Genomic DNA, 19,801 nt, shown 5'->3' with positions numbered 1-19,801 from the left:
AATGTGTGCAGTCCATTTCCTATACCGATGTATGTATAAATAAGTACAATTCATATTTACAGAATGTAATGAAGGAAATAGTTATTGATGGAGAGCTATAAAATAGAGAAGAGTAATTCTGTTGGGAGGAGCCTCCAGAGCTTAAAATGTTGGCAGTTTTGATCAAAATACAGTTGGACATACCAAAATGACATTTTTTTTCTAAATTGTTCAGTGCTATGGTTTAACCTGCCAAGCAGCTGAACACCACACAGACAGGCACTCACCCTCCCCACCCCCATGTAGTGGGATGGGAGACAGTAAGCAAGAAACTTGGAAAAAAATAAAAACAAAAATAAAAATAAAAAAAAAAAACTGAAATTTACAGGCTAAGGATGGGGAGCAGAATGTGGCCCTCACTATCCACGAGGAAATGACTGGTGACGTGCTATGGCACTTGGATGTCTGCAAGTCAATGGGGCTGGATGGGATCCACCCTAGGGTACTGAGAGAACTGGCAGAAGAGATGGCCAAGCCACTTACCATCATTTATCAACAGTCCTGGCTATCGGGGGAGGTCCCAGTTGACTGGCGGCTAGCAAACGTGATGCCCATCTACAAGAAGGGCCGGAGGGCAGACCCGGGGAACCGTAGGCTTGTCAGTTTGACCTCAGTGCCAGGGAAGCTCATGGAGCAGATTATCTTGAGTGTCATCACGTGGCAATTACATGGGTTTATGAAAGGCAGGTCCTGCTTGACGAACCTGATCTCCTGCTATGACAAAGTGACATGCTTGGCAGATGACAGAAAGGCTGTGGATGTGGTCTACCTTGACTTCAGCAAGGCTTTTGACACCGTCTCCCACAGCATTCTCCTCAAGAAAATGGCTGCTCTTAGCTTGGACTAGCGTATGCTTTGTTGGGTTAGAAACTGGCTGGATAGCCGGGCCCAAAGAGTCATGGTAAATGGAGTCAAATCCAGTTGGAGGCCGGTCACTAGTGGCGTCCCCCAGGGCTTGGTGCTGGGGATAGTCCTCTTTAATATCTTCATCGATGATCTGGACAAGGGCATGGAGTGCACCCTCAGTAAGTTTGCAGATGACACCAAGTTAGGTGCGTGTGTTGATCTGCTTGAGGGTAGGAAGGCTCTGCAGGAGGATCTGGATAGGCTGGACCAATGGACTGATGTCAACTGTATGAAGTTCAACAAGGCCAAGTGCCGGGTCCTGCACCTGGGGTGCAATAACCCCAAGCAGAGCTACAGGCTGGGAGATGAGTGGTTGGAAAGCTGACTGGCAGAGAAGGACCTGGGAGTATTGGTTGATAGTCGGCTGAATATGAGCCAGCAGTGTGCTCAGGTGGCCAAGAAGTCCAACAGCATCCTGGCTTGTATAAGAATCAATATGGCCAGCAGGTCTAGGTGTTGAGGGATTTCTTGAAACAGCAAAAATCCCATGGCTTGCTGTAGCTGAGCAAACCAAGCTACCAGGGCAACTATGAGAAGTTCCCATGACAGTGTTCCCACATCGCCCAATTGAGGAATTCAGAAAAATATTGTTACCAGTAGCTGGCTTCAAGGACAAGGTCTATGTGACTGCTAAACACAAGGGGTTGTTTTCTTGCAGGTGGGGTTGTTTTCTTATAGTTGTTTGTCTGAGTGCTTTTGACCAATAACCTTGTGTGAAACACTGTCCACCCCTGTTAAGTTCTCTATAAAAGTTAGGCTATTCGGGCAATAAAATGGAGCATGATCTGACTCTACTGGGTGTCTGTCGTGCTTTCGGCCGTGCTTCCTGCAACATATGGCGCCCGAACAGGCTGAGACCTGAACAAGGCCTGAACAGGACATCGCAGTGGGAGACCTGAACAGGACCTGAACAGACATCGCACCGGAGCAGGACATCGCAGCACCGGAGCAGACATCGCAGCCGAGCACGGACATCGCAGCGGCGCCGGGGCAAACATCGCAGCGCAGCGGGACACCAGCGGCGCCGGCACATCCGAACGCAGGTAGACCAGGAGACCAGCGGCGCCGGGACCGGCGGCGCCGGGACCAGCGGCGCCGCGATCTCGCCGCGCCGTCGGGACTTCGGAGCGCCCATCCGACCGGCGCTTGAGCAGACCGGACACCGGCCCGGAAACACGGTACACAGGCCTCACGGTGAGACGCGGTACTCCCGCTGAGAGACGCGTGAAAACGGTGGGAAACGGGGTTTCGCGGCGGGACGTGGAATTGCGGAGGGCCGCGGGTAAACGGAGTAGCGGCGGGACGTGGAATTGCGGAGGGCCGCGGGAAATAGAGTTGCGGCGAGACGTGGAATTGCGGAGGGCCGCGGGAAATAGAGTTGCGGCGGGACGTGGAATTGCGGAGGGCCGCGGGAAATAGAGTTGCGGCGAGACGTGGAATTGCGGAGGGCCGCGGGAAATAGAGTTGCGGCGAGACGTGGAATTGCGGAGGGCCGCGGGAAATAGAGTTGCGGCGAGACGTGGAATTGCGGAGGGCCGCGGGAAATAGAGTTGCGGCGGGACGTGGAATTGCGGAGGGCCGCGGGACATTGACGTGATCACGGTGTGATACGGGACATCCGAGATCGAGTTGCTACGGGAGACCAGAGGCATCAGTGGACAACGGCAGCCGACTCTCACCGTGTGGCGAGTCGGCACAGAGCAGAGGGGCGGACATCAGGACCCTGCAGCCTGTCTGACGTAACCATGGAGGCAGCGGCGGCTGTGCTGCTTCTCTTTGGCATTCTTTTTATAATAGGTTTATCTTGCAATGCAAAAAGGACTATTCGTCCCCAGATCGGTGTTATAACTTGGTTTCTGGATAACATTCCGTGGGGTTGCCTCATTCTACGGACTATTAATGACGATTTAGCTCTATTGCAGGGCAGGAGTGCAGAGACGCAGATTACACTGCCAAATGACCACCGGCAGGCTCGTTCACAAACAGCTTCTAGGATTGCAGCTGGCACTGCCTGCAGCCATATAGCAGACGTTACACTCTCTTTTCTAACTAGTAATCATGTGTCTTATCCGTTTGTGGTGAATGGTCTGTGGCAAAAAGAAAAGGGGGAGAGTAAGGGGTGGCAAAGACAGAAATGGTACCAGGAGGATGCCACTGACACTAACAGCACGGGTAATAGGAGTAGTATAAGTGACATAGGTGCAGGGCGGTGGCAGGCACTGCCGCGCTGTGGGGCATTCTGCCTGCTGCTTGCCCTCACCTGCCTGTGCACTGCTGCCGACAGTGCTAGAGCAAAATGTGAAGACTGCTCAGATGGCAGTGATGAGAGTGCTTGTGTGAAGAAGACGTGTGCTGAATCTGACTTTGTGTGCAACAGTGGTCAGTGTGTGCCAAACAGATGGCAGTGTGATGGGGATCCGGACTGTGAAAATGGGTCTGATGAGAGTGCTGATCTGTGTCATATGAGAACATGTCGGGTAAATGAAATCAGCTGTGGTCCTCAGTCAACCCAGTGTATCCTGGTGTCCTGGAAATGTAATGGTGAAAAAGACTGTAACAGAGATCCTGATTGCAAGGATGGAAGTGATGAAATTAACTGCCCTTCTCAGACCTGCAGGCCAGACCAGTTCAGATGTGAAGATGGGAACTGTGTCCACGGAAGAAGGCAGTGCAGTGGTGTGAGAGACTGTCTGGATGGCACTGATGAAGCAAACTGTAACGATGTTATTCAGTGCTCAGGACCTGGCAAATTCAAGTGCAGAAGTGGAGAATGCATAGATATCAATAAAGTGTGTAACCAGCAGAGAGACTGCAAGGACTGGGGTGATGAGCCCCTAAAGGAATGCAACATAAATGAATGTGACTGTCCAGCTGGGTTTGACTTTGTAGAAAAGAGAAACTGTGGAATTGATGAATGTCAAAACCCTGGTATCTGTAGTCAAATCTGTATCAACCTGAAAGGTGGCTACAAATGTGAACGTAGCCGTGGCTATCAGATGAATCCTGCTACAGGAACTGGGAAAGGGCCATACCGGTACAAAAACACAAATAACACCTGTGATTACAATGACGCTGCTAAGCAGGGTTTAGGAGTTTATAGCATGGAGACAAGGGGTAACAACTACAGTGTTTGGAACAATTGTACAGCTTTGGCCTTGCCTCCTGATGTGCTTCTGATTTGTGGGGATGGGGCCTGGCAAGGCATCCCTGCAAATGCTGTCAGATGTCCATGTTACTTAGATAAACTCGTTGTATTTGCTCCTAGCTTGCTACAGTGGCGTGAGATCACCAGACATAAATGGGCATTGCTTGCATCGGATTGCAATGATAATGTTGAATTGTGTGGGGTTGCAGCTAGAGCGGCATTAGCAATTTCAGTGCCTGGAGTGGCATCTGCGGCCGCATGTAACAACTTAGAAAAATTGGAATGCTGGGCCGAGAGGCAAGCCTATGCCACGACAGAGATACTTGAGGAGATATTGCCAGATCAAAATAGTCTGCGACATCTGCTTTTACAGGATCAAGCTGCTATTGACATCTTGCTTTTGGCCCAAAGGAATGGGTGTGAGGACTTTAAGGGAATGTACTGTTTAAACCTTTCTGATCATAATGAGTCAATTCACAAATCCATTACTTTCCTGAAAGAGCATATGAGAAAGATTCAGTATGGTATCAATCCTTTCAATCAATGGTTCACTGACTTGTTTGAAACAAGGTGTAGATGGTTGCTGGGTTTAGTCACAAGGGGATTAAGAATTTGGTTTATGGTGGTGGTAATCATCGTTGTGTGTTGTAAATATAGCCAAAGAGTCACTTGTAAAACTGCTGTGTCGGGCTTGGTTTGCTCAAAAGAAGAAGGGGGAATTGTTGAGGGATTTCTTGAAACAGCAAAAATCCCATGGCTTGCTGTAGCTGAGCAAACCAAGCTACCAGGGCAACTATGAGAAGTTCCCATGACAGTGTTCCCACATCGCCCAATTGAGGAATTCAGAAAAATATTGTTACCAGTAGCTGGCTTCAAGGACAAGGTCTATGTGACTGCTAAACACAAGGGGTTGTTTTCTTGCAGGTGGGGTTGTTTTCTTATAGTTGTTTGTCTGAGTGCTTTTGACCAATAACCTTGTGTGAAACACTGTCCACCCCTGTTAAGTTCTCTATAAAAGTTAGGCTATTCGGGCAATAAAATGGAGCATGATCTGACTCTACTGGGTGTCTGTCGTGCTTTCGGCCGTGCTTCCTGCAACATCTAGGGAAGTGATTGTCCCCCAGTACTCGGCTCTGGTGAGGCTGCACCTCGAGTACTGTGTTCAGTTTTGGGCCCCTTGCTACAAGAAGGACATGGAGGTGCTCGAGCGAGTCCAGAGAAGGGCAAAGAAGTTGGTGAGGGGCCTGGAGAACAAGTCCTACGAGGTGCGGCTGAGGGAGCTGGGCTTCTTCAGCCTGGAGAAAAGAAGGCTCAGGGGTGACCTTATTGCTCTCTACAGATACCTTAAAGGAGGCTGTAGTGAGGTGGGGGTTGGTCTGTTCTCCCACGTGCCTGGTGACAGGATGAGGGGGAATGGGCTTAAGTTGCGCCAGGGGAGTTTTAGGTTGGATGTTAGAAAGAACTTCTTTACCAAAAGGGTTGTTAGGCATTGGAACAGACTGCCCAGGGAAGTGGTGGAGTCACTATCCCTGGAGGTCTTTAAGAGACGTTTAGATGTAGAGCTTAGGGATATGGTTTAGTGGAGGACTTGTTAGTGTTAGCTCGGAGGTTGGACTCGATGATCTTGAGGTCTCTTCCAACCTGGAAATTCTGTAAGGCAAAGGAAGTTTCATAGGACAGAAGAAAAGGAAGGGAAACTTAATAATAATGGAATATACAAAGCAAGTAATGCAAGTAATGCATAATGATACTGGTCACCAACCACTGACCAATGCCCAGCCCATCCACAAGTAGTGACAGCCCCTTCCCTAGTCACTCCTTCCAGTTTGATGGTTCAGCATGATCATTTGCGATATCCCATTGGCAGTTTGGGTCAGCTGTTTTAATTCTGTCCCCTGCCAGCAACTTGTGCATCCCCAGCCTTCTTGCTGGCAGGGCAGCATGAGAAGCAAAAAAGTCCTTGACTCAGTGTAAGCACTACTCAGCCACAACTAAAACATCAGTGTGATGTCAACATTATTCTCATCCTAAATCCAAAATACAGCATTGTGCCAGCTACTATGAAGAAAATTAATCCTATCCCAGCCAAAACGAGGACATTCAGAACTCAGAATTCTTGATTTTACAACACAAGCTCTTTTATTGTTTGCTTTGATTCTTTTGAACTCAGAAATATCATCCAAACATACAATTACCAGAGAATGTTAGCTTCCCATTTTCCCACTGGGTATTTTAAGTGCAAAATATTTCAACAAACTCCAGTTCTGAGTTTAGAGGAATTTAGGAATTCCATGGAAATCAGGAAGATATTTCTTATAAGGAATCACAGTGATTGGAAGTCCTGAAACTTGCAGTCTGTTTTCAGGGGAAGAAATGAGTGAATGTGTGACATACCCAGACAGTAACACCTAGCCACAAAGCAATCCCTCCTTTGCTTACCTTTCCTCTGCCATCCAATCTCCTTCAAAGAAAACTACAGGAATCATCAGGGAATTGTACTTGCAGGAATACTGCTTCATTTGGTAGGGTGAAAGGGGATGGCCTGCTGCACTGTGTAATACTTTCATGAGACACAGAGAAAGGTAGGTAGAATGCACCCTACACATATCTTTCATGCTCATTTATTTAGTTATTTCTCCTAAAGTCAGGGAAGAATGGAGTTGAGAGGAATTAGCTGTTGGGAGCATCACCCTTTAAACAGAATTGTAGACAGTATATTGGTTGGAAGGGGGCTTCAAAGATCATCTAAGTTGTTCATCATTTTTTCTTTCCCCTTTGGTTAAATTATCTGTATCTCAAATCACAAGCCTTTTCTTTTTCCATGATACTTTGTCCTCCCTTCTCCCTATGAAGATGGGGAGTGAGAGAGCCATTGTTGTGGAGTTTAGTTGTCTATGAGGCTGTAACCACCATATCCACATGTCCTCAGCCTCTCCTCACAGGACATGCCTCCCAAACCTTTTGCCAGATTTCTTGCCCTCCTCTGGACACCTCCAAGTACCTTGACAATCTTTTCATATATTGTGGAGCCTGGAACTGCACACAGTATTCAGGATGAGTCCACACCAGTGTTAAATATAGCAAGAGAATCACCTGTTTTGACAAGTTAGCTGTGCTGTGTTTAATGCATCCCAAAATGCAGTTTGCCCTGCTGCCAAGGCACACTTCCGTCCCACATTGAGTCTACTTTTAACCAGAATCCACAGATCCCTTTCTGAGGTGCTTCCTAGGCACTCGTCTCCCAGTCTGTAGATATATGGTGTTACTTTAGCCCAGGTGCATTTTCCTTTGTCAGATTTCATGCTGTTGATGATTGCCCAATGTGCCAGTATTTCTAGTTCCCTCAGCAACGCTTCTTGTTCCTCCAGGAAATCAACAACCCCTCCCAGCTCAGTATCATCAGCAAACTTACTGAGGATGCATTCTACTCTTGTATCCAAATTATTGACAAAATGTCAAACAGGACTAGCCCTAGAACTGAACCCTGGCAAACATTACTAGCAACTCTCTGAGAGCCAGATGTAGTATTCAGCCTATTCACTACAACCCTTTGACCTCTGCCATTGAGCCAGTTCATAGCATAGCGTAGCGTAGAATGAATCTATTTATCTCCCAGCTGGACAATTTGTCCAGAAGGATACTGTGAGAGATGGTAATCAAAGGCCTCACTAAAATCCAGAAAGATTAAATCCACCTTCTTCCTTTCATCCACCAAACTGGTGACCTTACCATTGAAGACCAACTTGTTAAGGCAGGATTTTCCCTTGAAACTTCAATGATTATGTCTGACAATAGCTTTGTTCTTTAAATGACTTCCAATATCCCCCCAGATAATCACCACAACTGTTCCTGGCAGTGAGATTAGACTAAGCAGTCTGTCATTTCTGGGTCTTCTTTCATGCCCTTTATGTCTGTATAACAATTGCTATCTTCAAGCCAGCAGTGACTCCACAGACTTCCACAAACTGGTAAATTCTTGAGAGGGTTCCATCTGTAAAGTCTGTTAACTTATTCAGAATTCTGGGGTGAATCCCATCAGGCTCCGTGGAGTTGTGAACATTGAGATGATACAATTATTCTCTTATAATTCCAGTGACCACAAAGAGATAGTCACTGCTCCCCCAGTCTGGGTCCTCCAACTCTGAAGACTTGGCAGCCCAAGATTTGTTATTACTATTATATATTGAAGAAAAACAAAACAAAACAAAACAAACAAACAAACAAAAAACACACCACCGACAAAACCCTCTGCCTCTTCCTTTTCCTTACTCATTAGATGACCATGTGCTCCAGGTAAGCCACTATTTCCCTTTGACGTCCTCTTGATGCTGACATGCTAGAAAAAGCCTTTTTGCTATCTGATACCATGACACCACAGTGGAAAGTGTCAATTCAAGTTGAGCTTTGGCTTTCTTTGTTTTCTCCTTGCAGACGTGATCTGCATTTCACTCATAACTTGAGCTGTTATATCAAGTTTTTTTCCTGGAAGTTCCCACTTAAGAAGGGAACAGAGGAAAATAACTTGGTGTTGAGTTTATATTTTCTGGTGAACAGGGTACCAACTGGGAGGAACAACCTGTCTTCAAAACATTGCTCTGAAAATGTATTTGTAAAGTTTAAATTCAGCTGTCAGTGGGCAAGTTCCAGTCCTGGGAACAGACATGGAATTTCAGCACAGCTATGCAAGGAGGAACAGAGAGTACTCATCCCCTATACATAAGGCACCTAGCAGCAGGATTGCAATACTTAAAGAACTGTGTTGATCATTAAAACCTACAAGGAACATCAAATACATCTTGTCTCTCCTCAGACCAGCTTACAACCTACCTACATACTCAATGCTGTAAGTTGATTTAGGTTGCATCTTCCAGTCATGTATGAGGACTTGCAAAGAAAAAAAAACAAAGCAGTTCTTTGGTGCCAGTAAGGCACAGATGGAAAAGGGATCGAGAAATGTTAAGATTTGAGTACTTCTTTGTGTGAGCATAAGAACACAGTGCTCCTAGACATCATTAATATCAAATCAGCAGCAGATAGGAAGGATTTTTTTTCCATTATTATTATTATTATTATTTTAGATTACAAGCCTTACTCACTTAGTTCTGCTTAAATTCTCCTTTAGATGCCCAATTCTTACTGACTCTAGCTTTAAGTACTTTACTGGATCATGATATAGCTTTCAGATAAATTAAATGTATTTACACTCTTTGAATTAAGGATAAATTGGCAAACTTTAAAAACTTTGGAAGCCAATTTTTATCCACTGTAATTGACTGGTAAACTTAGCAATTTAGAAAATTTTGTGAAGTTGTTCTAGTGATGGAAGAAAATGGTGAAGAAGTACTTGAGTTCAGGTTGAATAATAATAAAAAGTTTGGATCCTCTTCCACAGAATTAAACTCTCTGGAGGCTATAAAATAAACACAGAAATATGTAAGCTCCATATCATACAGACCTACCTTAAAGAAATACATATTTTCCATTGAGACACAGGCTTTTCAGAAGTAAATATATTTCACCACACAAAAAGCTCCTGAAAATTAAAATGCTATCTAGTCAAAGCTAGTCAAGGGGGTAACAAAGAAACAAGTAAATAAATGAATTTTATAAATGAGGTTTTGATTTTGAAGAAATGACCATAAAAACATGACTTTTTGTCAGTTGTGACCTGTATCCTTATAGAAAACTCTACCAATAATTTGAATAGAGCCTCTAGAGCAGTTTACTGTATTGCTGCATTGCTATTGCTTGAACTTCATCAAAGTATAGCAAAAAATCATAGAAAAATCTTCATTGGAGGGGACTGTGGCAAGATACTCCTTTCATCAAGTATGACATAGGACAATCAGACAATAGAATGCTTATGTACTGTGCTTGCATAGCCAACTTATACAAAGAAATTTGTGATTTATTGCATGCTAGACCCTAAAATATCAATGAACTATTTGCAAGTGATTCACAGCTGTGTTGACCCACTCAGTCATGAGTACACATGTCTAGACAATGTCCTCCTCAGGGATAGACTGATAGACTGTTCAGCAGATAGTAGTCATATAACAAATTGTACAGCTATTCATGGACCAGCAACCTGAGTCTTACATCAGACAACCAAAAGTCATAGCCTTGTAAGAGTAGTTTGGGGTACCTCTTTCTGGCTGATCCAGGTGATGCGTGGTGATGGAGGCATCTGACATTGTGAAGGAGAATACAAGAGTTCAACAACTTTATTGACTGTAGCTCTTCACCATATGACTAACCTTTAATGGTAGTGTACCTTGTCTACACAGCAAGTAGCTTTTCCCTTTTCCTTTTGCCTATGATTAAATTGCTTGCATTCCACTCAGACTTAATTATATAGGTACTCAGTGTGTACAGTTATAATAAAATCCATCAAATTTAGTCCATGGTCTGTTGCTATTTTTTCTTCCAATATCCAAAGAACCTGTTGTCCTGTGACAGGGACCTGCGAAGGCCTTTGGGTCCTCTATTAGACCCCTCTGTTAGAGAGGGTCTAATAGAGAGACTCTATACTCTCTTGTATAGAGACTGTACTGAAAACAGACCCTTAGATTAGCGTATTCAGGGCTCTGCTATTATGAGCAAATATTCTTAAAACAGATGCAACTGGTAAGGTGAGTTATGGCTAACTAACTGACTTACATTACAGAGCAAGGAAACTTGTGTAGCAACTGTAGCATTTGTAGTGCATGCAGTATATTGAGTTATAAAAGACTGAATTTTCTTAAAGGACTAAACATTGCTACAATTTGTCCTCTGTTGTTGTTTTCTGTCACAGTTGAACATAAACTGAATTTAATGTTATTTTTTCAAAAACATTTTCTTTAAGTTACGTTTTTGCATATGTGTGTGTATATATATAATGTATATATCAAGTAAGCAAATTGTCTGCATTAGAGGCCAAATCCCTGTTTTTCATGTGTGTACAAAGTGGAAAGACTTTTTTTTTTCCTTACATCTTTTTCTACTCACATTTATAAGAATATGTTTTTCTTTCAAACTGAAAATAATATTGGAAAACAAAATAATCTGCAAATAATATTGGAAAAGTACGAAGAAAAGTAACATAATTTTATGGGTCAAAGTTTATAACAAATATTTTTCAAGAAAGCCATAGGAAAAATATGAAAATGTTTCTAAGGCTGTAAAATAGAAATGTTCTCTTTTTGATTGATGAGTAGAATGTTACTGCATGTTGTATCAGTAAAATTCAACCAGTTTGTTCCTGGAGGGCTGAAAAGCAATGAAAACTCTGTATTTTAGAACAGCTAGTATCAGAGGAGTAACATGTTTCTTTAAAGTTACTGTCCACTAATAATTACAGTAAAATTTGCTTTCATCTCTGTAGGTAAACAATGTCTTTTATAACCAATATCAGTCATAACAGATTGCAAAATAGTAAGCTCTTCTTCTCAAAGACATGACTATTGAAGCTGAAATGATGTGACATGAAAAAATTGAAACACTAAATGGCCTCATTCTAAAATGTTTGTCAACTACATTGATTAAAATATTGAAATAATACCATATCATATATCAAAGGAAAAAAAAAAATTCCTCTGAATTCAGTTGGAAAATGGCTACAATAACATATAAAAATAAGCTTTCTGTTATATCCAAAATTAACATTACAAAGAAACTGCTGTTTCTTTTGCATGTAGAAAGGCATATACACAAGGAAAGCATATTTTTAAACTCTAATAAACTTTCTAATATGGCTTCCCTCCATATTCAGAAGATTCACCTTTTTTTTTTTTTCTGATAGTTTTTTTTTTCCACTCAATTATTAGGAATAGTACACTAGTTCCTAAAAATAATCTCAATATTTTACAGTGAACTTCTCAGTCCAAAAAGCTCAGTGTAGTGTTAGAAAATAAAATTCCAGAAATTAAAAAGTGCTTAATTCAGATCAGAACATATCTTTGATCACGTCTAGACAGTTTTTAAAGTCATCAGCTTGATGATGAGCTGTAGTGGTCTGGAAGTAAGATCTTCCCATAAGATTTTGCATATGTGAAGAAAAAAAATGTATGTAGAAAAAGCCCACTTTTGAAAATTTATTCCTCTGTTTTTCCAAAACTTCTCCCAGAATGTTAATCCCAGAGTTGGGAATAGAATTTAGTAACTCTAATACATAATAGCGAGAATAAAATTTCTCAGCTGGTTGCAACTGTCCCATGCTATTCTTTTGACGCAAACCAACCATAAACTTTGCCTAAGGTAAATTGGATCTATATTTTAGAAGCATATGATAATAGAAGCAGCACCAAACAGCAAACAAATATTTCTGACCCATAGAGTTTTTGAGCTTTTGAGAACAAGAATCTCTCTTTGAGTAACTGCAGTTGTGAACAGCCAGCAGGAATTTGATGCTTTTCTTTATCATCAGGTTATGTGTATGTGATAAGAGACATGTTTTCACTATTTCTCCATTTGGAAAAAAATAAAATGTTTTCTAATCATACAACTGTAATGTATATTTCAACCAATTTGAAGAATCTTCAGGTAAAAGAGAGGAGAGGGAGAGGGAGAGGGAGAGGGAGAGGGAGAGGGAGAGGGAGAGGGAGAGGGAGAGGGAGAGGGAGAGGGAGAGGGAGAGGGAGAGGGAGAGGGAGAGGGAGAGGGAGAGGGAGAGGGAGAGGGAGAGGGAAAATGTTAGGTGCTGCACCTCGGTCAGCACAATCCCAAGCATGAATGGATCAGGCTGGACAATGAATCAATTGAGAGCAATCCTAAGGATAAGGACATGGGGGAGTCAGTTATGAGAAGCCCAACAGGGACATCAGTGTGCACTTACAACCCAAAAAGCCAACTGTATCCTGGACTGCATCAAAAGTGTTGCAATTTGAAGGAGGTGATTCTCACCCTCTCCTTTACTCCTGTGAGACCCAACCTGGACTACTGCATTCAGCTCTGGGGTCCCCAGCACAAGAATGACATGGACCTGTTAGAGCGAGTCCAGAGGAGGGTCATGAGGATGATCAGAGGACTGGAGCACCTCTCCTATGAAGACAGGCTTAAAGAGTTGGGGTTGTTCAGCCTGGAGAAGAGAAGGCTCTGGAGAAAACTTATAGCAGCCTTCCAGCACTTAAAAGAAGTCTAAAAAAAAGATGTGGAGAGACTCTTTACCAAGGAGCATAATAACAAGACAAGGGGTAATGGCTTTAAATTAAAAGAGTGTAGATTTAGATTTGGTATTAGTAAGAAATTCTTTACCCTGAGGGTGGAGAGACACTGAAAAAAATTGTCCAGCAAAGTTGCATCTCTGGAAGTGGTGAAGGACAAGCTGAATGGAGCTTTGAGCAACCTGGTCTAGTGGAAAGTGTCCCTGCCCATGGCAGTGGGGTTGGAATTAGATGGTCTTTAAGGTCCGTTCCAACCCAAACCATTCTATGTCTCTATAATTATAATCAGAGATTACAGCTTTCAGATGTCCAGCTAAATACAATGGCATCTAACAAGGAGTTATCTATCACCACTCTTGAAATTTCACATAAAAACACAACAGCACTGGTTTTGGTAACCTTTATTAGTTGTTCTTTTATATGTGATTAAAATGCATTGGAAAGAATGATCGTTCATTAACAGCCATGAGATCCTATATATGAAATGTATAGGAGAATCCATTGAAATGGCTATTATGAGCATTGAAATTTTAGGACTAAGCTTAGTCAGAGTTCTGATTGCTCTGCTACTGTAAATCCATTGTCCATCCAGAATCTGTTTCAATCTTACTGCATTTACCTTCAGTAAATGTAACTCTTTTAGGAGATATTATGGAATATTTTCCTAAACATTTATTACTAATGGAAAATAAATTAGCCACTGTAAAAAGGTAAGTATATTACTGTCCAGGCTAATTAGTAATGTGTTTCAAGCTGAGCAAGCAGATGGCAATATATGAATTCTTAGTCATTTATTTTAAACTATTTTATTCAATATTTCTTGTAATAATGTTCTCTGGTACAATGAGGATAAAAATATAGTACTCCCATGTTGCCCAACCTTGTTTCCAGCCTCCATACACTTTCTTTTTCAGCCTAAGCTCTAGAAGATCCCTGCTCAGTCAAGCTGACCTTCTGTTCCACCTTCTTCACTTCCAACATTTTGGAATTTCCTTTTTCTGTTTTCTTAGGAGGTGGTACTTAAAAATTTACCAGCACTGATGGACCCCAATGTCTTCAAAGGCAGTTTGCCAGTGTACCTTACAAATTATACATTTACCAGTGTATAACATTGAATGTACACATAAACAAATCCACATGTATATATCCAATTATATCATGTTAATTTCCCATATGTTCATTTTCATTAAAAATTCACCACCCCAATAAGTCATTTACTGTCCTTAATTCTTAACATCATTTCTGCAAATTTTCTACAGTCATACTCACCTCATGGATTTTGGTAGGCAAAAACTCATTTAGTCCTCAATTCCACAAGAACAGATTTATGTCTATTTTCAAATATCATACATTTCATTTTTTTTTACTTTATGACATCAAAATAGACCCTAAACTTCACCATAAGCTGACATTAAAAACAAAATCAAGGCTACTATTTTCTACAGTATATTAATACAGTTATTTTTTTTCTTTCATTACTACATTTGAGAACTTTTCAATACATATTCATTCAATCATTCCAGTTAAATAACTTATTTTTTCTTTGTTCATTTGTTGTTGTTTTTGTTTGTTTGTTTGTCTTTTAAGGTTGTGATAGAGATTTTGTTTTTTTTAATAAATACTTTTTTGTTGGTTCTCAGAAAGCTAGCTCCTGCTGTTGCTTGAAATCTCGTGCACAATTCCACTTATACAATTCTCTAAATTTTTCTTCCATTTCACTAGTAATGGAACAGAAGCAAATAATTTAGGAATAGTACAAATTTGCTAAAGCTGTCAATACAAATATAGAATCATTTATATGAAGTATAAATTATTTATTCTTTTGTCGCAAATAACATTGTTTCCTAGGATTATAGTGCCATTAAAATCAGTTTACTTTTACATGTTAATAAAAGATATCCTTCTTAGTGTGATATTTATCTTAGTAATTGTAGTTCACTTTTCATTTTGAGACATATGGACAGGAGAATCATTTTATGTGTTGGAGTATTTAGGGGTTGAGGTTTATCTCATATATTTTTAACTTCCTCCTAAGTCAGCAGAGAGGAATAAACACTTTAAATGGCTATTTATGCCATCCAAAAATAGGCATATGTGACATAATAAAATGACTCATTCTTTAATGGTGACTATTTCCACTTACTTTAAAAAAGTCTAGGTAGACATAGAGCAAATATCTAACTTTCAGATGTCTGAAGTTAGAATAAGTTAATCCTATTATTTTCCTACAGAAAGATGAAATTTTGATCAATTATTTTACTCGTGGTCATAAAGATATTGATTATGAGAACAATAACTTGGCAGTGGAACATCTGTCAAACTAAAAAAAAAAAATCAGAAAAAATCTTAATCTTCACACAACCCTTCATATAAACTTTGAACACCATAAAGACATAATGAAGTGAGCATGCTTATAATTTTAGGACAAGAGGGAATGACCTCAAGTTGTGCCAGGGGAGGTTCAGGGTGGAAATTATGAGACATTTCTCAGAAAGAAGAAATTGGAACATTGGAACAGGTTGCCCAGGGAGGTGGTGAAGACACCATCTCTGAGAGCATTTAAGAAAAGGTTGGACGTGTTACTTAGGAACATGGTTTAGTGGGTGACAGTGGTGGTAGGAGGACGGCTGAGCCAGATAATCTTGGAAGTCTTTTCTAACCTTGATGATTCTATGATTCTATCATAATAGACACAAAGTCCCAAATCAAAGTGGGAGATGTGGTGTTTAACTTTCATGGTACCTAGAAATTACCCAAATGAAAACACAAGACATTAAGAAACAGGACTGCATGTGTATGGTTCGTTAAAAGGAAAAAAAAAAATCTAACATATTACTTACAGAAATTATTCAATATTCCCTGGCCAAAAAGCAGATCAATAACAGCTGAATATCTAACCCCAATCTAGTTAATGAAGGAGAAGAGAAACTTGCAAAAGGATATGGATGCCTTAAAAGCTGATACATTTATCCAAGTTCTTTAGATGATTTTGAGCAGATTTCACTCAGTGGTTTCTTTACCTCATTTTTCAGAGCTATATTCAGAGTTATTAAGAAATGCTACTCAAAATTAGAAACTGAAGGCAATCTTTCTGCTTACTCAGCTCCACCTTTGATATAATAATATTAGTACCATTTGTTGCTGCAATACCTTTTTATAAAATTCAAGAAATAAAAATCTACATTATTGTAGATATTTATGTGCAAACTGTAAGGAAACATTTGCAAATGCGCCGTTCTCTTTTCATGCTGAAACACAAAGGAAAAATGCACACAGCAATGATAAATGTTTACTGACAGTTGGGAAATCTAATAAAGGGGTAGAGGAAAAAAAGAAGGTACAGTGTTGCAATTCTGCTGTGGCCCAAACGGCCTTTAAAATATCAAGGGGCCTTTCTCCTCTACTCCACATACACACACAAAATAAATAAATAAATAAATAAATAAATCAGTGAAATAAAGTTGTTTTCTACAGTGCTGAACTTTAATAACATTTCTCTAAGATATCTCACTAGAGACTTGGCATTTGACAGAAGGAGTATTTGACATTTTCCCATTCCAGAGTCACAGGGAGCTCTTGTGAGAGCCACTGGCTCTTGACCAGTCTTTGCACTCCTCTGCGACTTCCACAGCTCAAGAACCCCTCCTGTACATTGCAGTCCCCAACTCTGCTGCAGAACACACCTGCTTTAGGGATGATCACCTTAGTGAGGTTTTCATCCCATTTAAACAGCAGCTCCTACCTGATCCTTTGGTCACAGCTTCAGCCCTCACATTAATGAAATAATGAAGCTTTTTCACACCTTTATCCAGCACTCTTTCCTTTTAGAATAAAGTAGCTAAAGATATCATAAGCCACATTTTGGAACGCTATACACAGAACATGCATCTTTTAAGGCAGTATGAATCCAGATATAAAGGTCTTCAGTAGCAATTTTAGGCACAATTTAATGTGTGAGTCAAAAGTCATCTTCACTGACCTATTTAGATGTTCTGAAAATTAATTACAATTAGTACTAGTGTTCTTTATATATGTCCAGAATATGATTAATTTGCTTCACATAATAAGTTTCCAAGACAAATTGAATACTTGGAGTATGAACATTGAATAATTTCCAGAATATTCTAAAAAGCTAGATTTTATTTTCTGTGGAGATTTTGAAATCATTTTCTCCTTTATGCACAGAAAATCTGTATATGCTTTTATGAACTGGAGCACTCCAGAAATTCATAAATAAAAATGTTGAAACAAAATTCAGACAGATTTGATCGAGTATAGTTGGACATACAAAAATAACAAATTTATTCTAAATTACTCAGTGCTGTGGTTTAACCTGCCAAGCAGCTGAACAGGCACTCACCCTCCCACACAGCAGGGGAGACTTGAAAAATAAAATAAAATAAAATAAAATAAAATAAAATAAAATAAAATAAAATAAAATAAAATAAAATAAAATGTGCGGGTTAAGACAAAGGAATAATAGGACAGAAGAAAAGGAAGGGAAATTTAATAATAATGGAATATACAAAGCAAGTAATGCAAGTAATGCATAATGATACTGGTCACCAACCACTGACCAATGCCCAGCCCATCCACAAGTAGTGACAGCCCCTTCCCTAGTCACTCCTTCCAGTTTGATGGTTCAGCATGATCATTTGCGATATCCCATTGGCAGTTTGGGTCAGCTGTTTTAATTCTGTCCCCTGCCAGCATCTTGTGCATCCCCAGCCTTCTTGCTGGCAGGGCAGCATGAGAAGCAAAAAAGTCCTTGACTCAGTGTAAGCACTACTCAGCCACAACTAAAACATCAGTGTGATGTCAACATTATTCTCATCCTAAATCCAAAATACAGCATTGTGCCAGCTACTATGAAGAAAATTAATCCTATCCCAGCCAAAACGAGGACATTCAGAACTCAGAATTCTTGATTTTACAACACAAGCTCTTTTATTGTTTGCTTTGATTCTTTTGCACTCAGAAATACCATCCAAACATACAATTACCAGAGAATGTTAACTTCCCATTTTCCCACTGGGTATTTTAAGTGCAAAATATTTCAACAAACTCCAGTTCTGAGTTTAGAGGAATTTAGGACTTCCATGGAAATCAGGAAGATGTTTCTTATAAGGAATCACAGTGATTGGAAGTCCTGAAACTTGCAGTCTGTTTTCAGGGGAAGAAATGAGTGAATGTGTGACATACCCAGACAGTAACACCTAGCCACAAAGCAATCCCTCCTTTGCTTACCTTTCCTCTGCCATTTCCTCCAAGAGTGATGATAGACCTCCTTCCTGCAGGACCAATGATAGACCTGTGATCTTTTGTAGTGGCAGCAGATGATGGAGCAGGATGCACTCAAACATCTGAAACAGCACCGAATATCCTTGTACAGCAGCTAATCAGTCCACAGATGTCTCATTTTTATATGGTTAGGGCTCAGTTCAGCTACCCAAAGATGACTAACAACACCATTTGCAACATCCCAGTTTTGCGACTCTCCCATACAAAGCTGAAAAATATGGCAGCAGATGTATAAGCACCACAAACCTACGCATGAGAAACTGAATCAAATTCCCAGTTACCATGCTGCTTAAATTAACCCAGTGTTCCAAGACATATGTTCAAATCTTTTCCTAAAGTATATCAATGTAGCTGATTGCTTTACGCATTTTATCGCCTGAATATCAATTATCTAGTACAAAGTTTAAATAATAATCTTAGAATGTTTAAATAATAATCTTAGAATGTTAACAACCTTTTACATCTTTGTAGTGGCATGAACACAGGTATAAAAAAAAAAAAGCTACCTGTAAGTTATAAAGAGAAGTATAGTTTTAAATTGTATATAACTGCAGAATATTGACATTGAAAAGGAAATGTTTTATTGTTCTTGTATTTTCTGTCTTCACTAGGCATGAAATTTGTATTTTGAATGAAGTTATTCTAATCTGATGTAAGAAGAAATACTTACACCTTTCCGTACCTCATGAAGTAAGCAGCAACATGTTTAAACTACATGAATCATTCAGACTCATTTATGTTATTAATGCTGTCATTTCTCAGTATACAAATACTTCTTGATCAGCTGTACACCTTGAAACATTTAGAACTTGTAAAGAATCAAACTGGGATATTGACAGATGTTTCTCTAAGTCCTCAGCAACAAAATGAGCAGTTTGAATCTCTGTGAAAGAATTTACATTTTTATTTTTAAGCTGTAGCAGTGTTCAAAAGTTTTTCATAAAAAACATATATATTTTTATTCAGAAAATATCTGGTTTTGTTTGTTTATTTGTTTGTTTGTGGGGTTTTGTTTTTTCCAGTATGAAGGCTCAGTTTCATCACTGACTAGAAACATATGTTCCCAGGCTCCTTTGTAATTTCAGCTCCAATTAAAAAAGCATAGCACCATGGAAATCAGATCGACAGTTTTCTACCCTATGAAAGGTGGTTATTATTTTGATAGTTTGTATGGTCTGTCTTTAAATGAAAGACGAAACTGTAACAATGGAAATGAATATGACCACTGGGAAACTGTGAAGAAGCTTCTGTATTGATTATGAGTTTT

Source organism: Anas acuta, chromosome 1 (assembly GCF_963932015.1).
Source record: "Anas acuta chromosome 1, bAnaAcu1.1, whole genome shotgun sequence".
Classification (NCBI taxonomy): Eukaryota; Metazoa; Chordata; class Aves; order Anseriformes; family Anatidae; genus Anas; species Anas acuta.
The sequence above is the reverse complement of the archived record's forward strand: the minus strand, read 5'-3'. Positions refer to the sequence as shown.